Source organism: Rhagoletis pomonella, unplaced genomic scaffold, assembly GCF_013731165.1.
Source record: "Rhagoletis pomonella isolate Grant_MI unplaced genomic scaffold, Rhpom_1.0 Rhpom_scaffold_02738, whole genome shotgun sequence".
Lineage (NCBI taxonomy): Eukaryota > Metazoa > Arthropoda > Insecta > Diptera > Tephritidae > Rhagoletis > Rhagoletis pomonella.
In genome coordinates this window covers 1-7749 of record NW_023461292.1, presented here as the reverse complement: position 1 = coordinate 7749, position 7749 = coordinate 1, and the positions used below count along the sequence as shown (strand labels likewise).

The 7749-nt window shown below is 33.4% G+C and overlaps 1 long non-coding RNA gene across 1 annotated transcript; it reads left to right on the top strand.

Annotated features, from left to right (window-relative positions):
- The first annotated feature begins 2568 nt into the window (after positions 1-2568).
- Positions 2569-7708, top strand: LOC118753673. The gene is made up of 4 exons (XR_004994830.1): positions 2569-2738; positions 3228-3434; positions 6760-7532; positions 7590-7708. It is a non-coding gene; the product is annotated as an uncharacterized LOC118753673 (long non-coding RNA).
- The last annotated feature ends 41 nt before the right edge of the window (positions 7709-7749 follow it).

Genomic DNA, 7749 nt, shown 5'->3' with positions numbered 1-7749 from the left:
AATATGGATAGCGATAGAACGATATCGGTGCCAAGTACGGAATATCGATAGTTTTTATGAGTACTGAGCAGTAACGTGAACCGGATGAAAAATTTTGTCGGTTCGGTTTAGCGGTTCGAACCGTTTTTGCACTTTTGGATTGGTTCGCCAAAGCGGTTTTTTTAGTCTTTGAACCGGGGTTTCGGTTCGGTTAAACGGTTCGAAAAACAAACAAGTAATAAAGTCTAAGTTCGGGCGGAGCCGAACATTAAATACCCGGCGCAAGTAATAAATATATGATTTTCACCTTTCCGTAAGCCGGGTGTATCAATTTTGAGTAACTTAGCTCCTTAAATTTCGAAATATTGAAGTTTCAAGCATTTCTAAAATTTACCGTTATATGAAAAGCGGCCTCAATTTTGGTCTGATTTCAATAATTTTCAACGTTTTACTTTTATTTGGCAAGCACAATAGCCATACCGAGTTTGGTATAAATTGGTAGACCGGTTACCGAGATACATATGTATGTATATGTGATCATAAGTGGGCGGTGCCACGCCCGTTTTCCAAAATTTTATCATAAACGTATTTCTTTTGTCTTTCTGTCACATGGTAGGTATTACCATGTTTAACAAAAAGAAAAAAAGTGGGTTCATTTATCTATTAAAACTTGGTTGAAACGAACCTTTAAACCTTTATGGAAAGTGGTTCGGTTTTCGATTCGGATCAAACATTTGTGGAAAATTTCGGTTCGGTTAATGGTTCAGTTAATTAATAGAAAAAAGCGGTTGTTCGGTTCAAAACCGGTTCACGTCCCTGGTACTGAGTAATCATCACGAATACCAGAAAGCCTCGGCGTGTTAAAAACCTTTTTAAGTAAATTTTTTTTTAATAACATATTTACAAAATTTCGTTCATTCAATTACATACATTGAAAAATGATTACAAATTACACAATAAACATTGTGGCGAACGTTCGAAAATTATCTTCTCTCAAAAACCAAAAACTCGAGAAATACGACTTCGTTGTGAATTCGAAATCCAGTCCATTCTCGAAAAAAATTTTATGAAGTAGAGAAATTCATTTCTTTCGAGAATAGGGTTCACCGCATTTGTATCTCATTTTCTACATTTGCATTGTAAAAAGATTTATAAATTTACGCGACAAACACATTAAATATTTGCTTTTAAAAACTATAAATAAGCTTTTTAATATAAAAAGCTTCATGCAAATATCAGTACTGGCATCGATTCTTCTTTAAAGTAATGGTATCGATACTTTTCTAAAAATTTCTGTCCCTAAATATGGAAACATTCAAAAGAATTTGTTTCACTTAAAATTTATTCGGTGAGACGGTAAGTTGTGATTGGGTCTTTTGGAGTTTACACGAGAAGCGATAGGGAATGCTTCCACTTTCTATCCAAGAGATAGCTTTTGTTAAAAGCGACAAGGAAACATAGTAAATTTTAAATGTTCTTCGGAGTTTCGCGAGGAATGATAAGGAATGGTTTCATTTTACTTCCAGTGGAACTACTCCTCAGTTTCTTAGAGGGTGTATGCATATTTTTATATGTGTGTATGTATACGATTACTGCGATCAGCAGTCATAGTAATCAGTGTTGCCGCGAATCTTTTTAGTGATAGCCAAATTTCTTTAAAAAAAGGGCTAAAAAAGAGCTAAAAAACGTCGTTGTGGCTAAAAATGGTAGCTAAAAATTTTTACTTACATATACATATATAAGTATACACGCAAACATTTTCAATAAGTAATGGTTTGGAAAAACAATGAACTCTGGAAAAAAGCAAATATTTTAACCAACCAAAAACCTTTTTGTATAAAAGGAGAAATATACGACACCAGGTTGCTGGCTCCATCAAGTGATTGTACCATCAGGCCCGAAGCATATAACTTACCAGCATGCTGGTACAATATTTATTTTTTTACAAATGAGGTCGAGGAAAGATCGAAATGATTAGCGCCGAAATTTTATAATTTTTCTACCATTTTGCTGAAACATTGTTTTGTTTTTTAATTCACAACTGCAATATCGTGAACTTAATCTTCCCCAAACACGGCTTTGACTCATATTGTGCAAGAAATTTCCGCCAAAATGCTTTTTACTTAGAAAATTGAGCTAATTTCACCACTCACGACACCAGCAGTTGGTACAATCAAACCACAAGAACATACACGGTCAAGTGACTTGATGAGCCATTTAACAAATTAATTTAACAGCCTAATCACTTTTACAGTATGTATGTATAAAAACGTAAGGAACGTACAATACAAATAGATGTGTATATATGTATATCAGTCTTTCTTAGTTTAAAAATTCGCTTCTTACATAAATGAAAAAATGAGATCAAATTAAGCATATTCAGCTTTTTCATGCCAAGTATAAGTAAATTCTCCAAAGGGCTAAGAAAAGGGCTAGGGGCAATTTGAAATTTATATGGCCAAAAAAGTATGTGGTAGCTAAATCTAGCCACCTAAATCTAGTTGACTAATCCGGCAACACTGGTAGTAATATGTATTTATGTAGGTGTCGCTTGTCGCTCGTCTACTCTATTCACTACTCAGTCGTCTCTCTTCGCTCAATTGTTATTATAATGTCAACGCGTTAAGTTCGTATTCCGCTCATATTTCATCGATAGTTTTCCGCGCTTACATTTCATTCATAAAACTACAAATACGAAGTTTAGTGTAAACCTATATTAATGAGTTATCGAAATAGTTGGCAAAGTTTTTTTTAAGTAAGTAAGTGAACAAGCGGCTTATAGTGAAAAAAGTTAATCCCTAAAAATTTTAATTCATAATTGTTTATAAAATAAATCAAAACGTGACTTGTATAGTTAAATACACACAGATATAAACATAAAAATAAGGAAAAATCGTTTGGTATAACCATTAAAAGTCAATTAAAACTTTGTAAATTTTTATTTTTACAATATTAAAGAGTTGCTGTATCAAATCAACGGTCTTCTAAAGATTTACCACATTACAAACATTTAAAACATATGTATGTATGTATGTGTACATATGTACATACGATTACAAGTTTGTTTGGACATAATAGGGGCATTCTTGCAGTCTTACAAAGCCCTTGCACGGTGCACGGTTTGCACGGTTTGCAGATCAGTCCCATTGGAATCCCGGTTTTCATCGTGCAATCCGTGCGCCGTGCAAGGGCTTTGCAAGACTCCGAGAATACCTCTAATGTGTTTTTGTACAAAATTTAAATATTAGTCATCTGTTACTTATGAATGTGAATCATGATCATGTTTCTACGGTTGTATACTTACAAAAGCAGCATTTCTGAGCACTGCAATGTTATTGGTAGAGTTGTTAAAACCTGGTGGCATTGCATTACTTAGAACTGAACAAATGAATGATGAACGTTAAAAGAAAATCGAGCTTACTGACTCACTGGCGCATACGCACATATGTATGTAGGTATGTATGTATGTACATTAAGCTGGTGCGATTTTTGAGCTAGAGATATTGATAGGGTAGATTAACGGTTCGCAAGCCTTGCCACAATTGTTTGAAAACTGCAATAGGGAAAAAATAACCTTTTTTGTAGTATTTCTCTGGCGTTAAATGTCAAAATGTCCGGAAAAGAATAAGATCGAGCGCTCCAGGTCACTAATAAAATAAATTTTAAAATATTAAATATACTGGCTTTTTTCTATATATCTGCACACATAAAATCAAAAAAGGCGGTTTGCATGGGTATTTATAGCCTAAAAATGTTGAAGCTGCAGATTGATTAATTAATTAATTTATAGTATCTATTAGAGGCCTCATTTTCATCGGAAATTTATCAAAATCAGCTGACAATCTAAAATTGGCGCTTTTTCTGGATACTAGAAGTAAAGTTAATAAATGTGTACACCATCAACTTCATTTAAAAATTTATAAACTTTTAACAATAACTTACATTTCACATCCATTTTATTGCGAAGAAAAATAAATATAAAACTGAGGCAGAGACTGTCAAATCGAATTAAGAATGTGCTCGTCTGATTGGGGTAATTCACGGTAGTAAATGGGAGAGCGAACAAAGTAATACATGGTGCCGTGGAAAAACCGCATTAATTGTTTGCGGGTGTCCGCTAAACACATAGGATTCTTTCAGATAATTTTGACTTTCAACACAAGAAGAATAGTAAACAAGTAATTTTTAAGCAAAAAAGAAAACCGACTTCAATTCTCATATAAATATATGTATATATATTTCATGATCCAATGATCGGATCTAAACCAGATTAGTATGGGACCACCTCTGAAACACTACCTTTCCGATGCAAAAAGAATTTACGAACTATCGGTTGACGTGGTCAAAAGTTATGCGGTAACATACATCAAAAAAAAAATATATATATATATAAAACAAACCACTGCGGTATATGGGAGTGCTCAAACAGATGCGGTATACCGTTGCGATGTGATGCGTTGAAAAATTGTATCACAGCAAGCACAATTGACCGCACGATATGAATAGATTTTCCCTTTAATGGTTGCAGATTTTTGATTTTTTGTCACCTAAGAAAGCCTGCTAAACAACCATGATATGTAACAATCTCATTTTGCAAACCTGCATCGTAACAACAACAATTTCTGGCAGGGGTTGCGGTTAGTGCTGTAAAAACATCGATATGTGAGATTATAGACTTTTCGTTTTTTTTCCTGTAAAACACCGACAGTATCAATACCATCGGGTTTTCTTGAGAATTATGACTTTTTGTTTAAAATTGAAATCCTGATAATTTAACAAACATTATAATTTTTTAAATAATTTTATTTATTACTTTAAAGTTATCTACTAATTACTTTAAAATTAAAATGTATTATTAAGGCAAAAACATAATTCATTTGACTTATTCTTAAGGTCACATTGAAAAATGGAATTTATGAATTAATTAAATGAAAAATAAAAAGTAATATAAAAATATTCATAAGCCAACACCACAATTCATTTGTATTATAATTAATGTCTTATTAACCCTTAACTACAGAGGTCCGATTATAAAAACGTTATAACAGACCACCGATTGTTGTTGATGTTGTTGTAGCGGCTACAACAACCCCGCCCAGATCGGTTAGTATCTCAGTCGTTGTCGTCAAGCTCAACTAACGGAAGACCCAAGAAGCATGCAGCAGAGGAGATTTATTTCAAAAAGTTCTTTAAAAAACTATTTTTATTCATAAAAAACTCCATTTTTTGAGGTATTTTCAAATCGCTCCAGCTCACGTAAATCTTAATATTTTTCCGAAATATTTTGGTGGACGTCTTAAAATATAATAGATTTTATAATTCCAATGGAAACAGAGTCCCGATTTTTTATTTTTTTTTTTGTATGGGGAGTAATGCTGTCTAATATGCATGGATGCTTTCCATTTCAATTCAAGCGGTCCACTCGTATTTTTTCTTTTTGCCGAAAAAAATTTTTTCGGAAATCTATCGGCAATTTCGTTTTCTTGGGTGAAAATCGATTGTTTCGGTTTTTGAGGAAACCTTTTTTCCAATTGTCTATAACTTTCCCAAAAATTGACCGACTTTGGTTTGGACTACAAAATGAAGTTTAAACAAAAATGAAGTTTAAGCAAAAAAGTTTTAAAATTCAATTTCTCAAAAATGGTATTTTTAATTTTTCTCAAACTTTTTTATTATTAATATATATAGTCATTTTAAACTTAATTTAGACTGAATGGCTAGTAACTAAAATTCGTTGTTTTCGAGTTATGATTTTTTTAAGAAAGAAACTGTTTTCTCGGTAAAACGTGGAATGAGCAATTCATATCGATCGGTAATATTATAAGTGCATCAAAAGCAATACATAATTGTATTTTATATGTTTAATTTGCCAATAATAGGAAACCTCAACACACACATCAAAACTTTTTTCCGTAAAAATGGTCGAATATCATTTTCAGTCCATATATAATGTGATCTTGACCTACGAATGTAGAAATCTTATTTAGCAACCTTCCACTCACGCTTACAAGTTTTTGCCGTGTACACTTTGCTATTTTTATACATAACAAGTTCATTTTTCCAAACATGTGTTTCTCTGACACCTTTATATGCTGGTGTTTTTTTTCCAGCTTGTTTCCTTTTTTTACGAAAACCCTCAAGTTCATTTACCTCTAAAAGTTTATCTTATTTTTGGGGTTTTCCTTTGAACTATGTCAACAAATGCCTTCGCAGATTGGATATACTATGTTTCACCCACACTCAAACTATGTGGCGTCGCAAAAGTGTTAACTAGTCCCGCAATGCCATCGCAGGCCCTTTTTCCATGTCCTGTCGCAGAGAACAACCATTTCCTCTGGAGCTTATGTGTTTTGAGCTCATCTAATTGAAATCTATTTTTGAAGTGACTTGGAGCTCCATCTTATATGGTTGACATACTTTGTGTTACAACCTTGGAAATCGTTGGTTTATATCACTAACAATTTTATTAGTTGCCAACAGGGCATGCGCGGAGTCATGCGATAAATCGCGTTTTGCCCGAAATAACATACTGCAGTGAAAATTTATATTTGTTTTGATTTCCAATGATAGGATTGTACTTCATTCTGTACAATTACAGACCAATTTTCCGCGAAGTCCATGTGTAAGATCAAATGGGATGAATTTTGTTTTGATATATTTTTTTCTATTGCAGTCGTTTTTTTATGCGATCGTTCCCCTCCCAAAACGCATAAGTTATCTCTTCTTGAATTTCGCCTTTGAAGAATTCTGAGATTTTTCTAACTATTCTATCTACTCCAGGACATTTCACACATTCTTTGAATACGCACGCATCATTGTCGACCGAAAAAACTCCAGCGAATAGGACAATTTTACGCACATTCATCACCACAACATATCTGTTGAGACAATTCTTTAATCCCACTAAAGACGAAATTAGCGCAATAAATACACAGACAAGCTTGTTTCGCTGGGGAAGAGGCAACCCATTTTGGTCGGAGATCGTAAAATTTTGAATGTCCAATTTTCAAATCCGTGTGGTCTTACTTGAACATTTGATACGTTTCGTGGATACTGCGCGTCATGTAACGTTTTATTTTGAGCAACTTAACATCATTCTCGTAGACGTTAATCGAATAATTTTTATTTGGATTTTAAGTCGAGCAATTGAGATCATCATTCAAATAATATTCCGATCTTCCGAACATTCTCATCTATCGGATATGCTGAATATGGATCGGGGAATACTATAATATTATCAGTTACATGAGGCCATTTTGAAAAAATAAAATTTTTTGGCATTTGACAAATAGCCGTTGCTTATAATAGCCTAATTTTCTCTGTATACGAAGTACAATTTTCTAGACTGGAACCAAAATTTTCAAACCAGTTCACGCAAAGTTGACAATTCGAAATCTCTGATATGGGAAATTTAATTATTCATTTCCTGCGATGTAATACAACTTTTTCATCTTACACAAAAGCCGCTAATCCTGTATTTCTGCTATTTATTTGCGTTTTCTTGACATGATGGAGGGCTGATCTGATATCAACTTCACTTACATTTTTAAGAGGTGAGACCGTTGAAGTATGAATTTGAAGTTCTGCATTCAATCTTTCAATATCTTCAGGGTTCGTTTTGGGAACAAACGATTCGTCTAGCAAGTTGCTGCTTTAAAGTGACAAGTCACTATTAACTGCTGGTACAACTGATGAGACCTCGAATGTTGAAGGCGAAGGTTTATTTTTACGGAAAAAAGTTTTGATGTGTGTGTTCAAGTTTCCTATTAA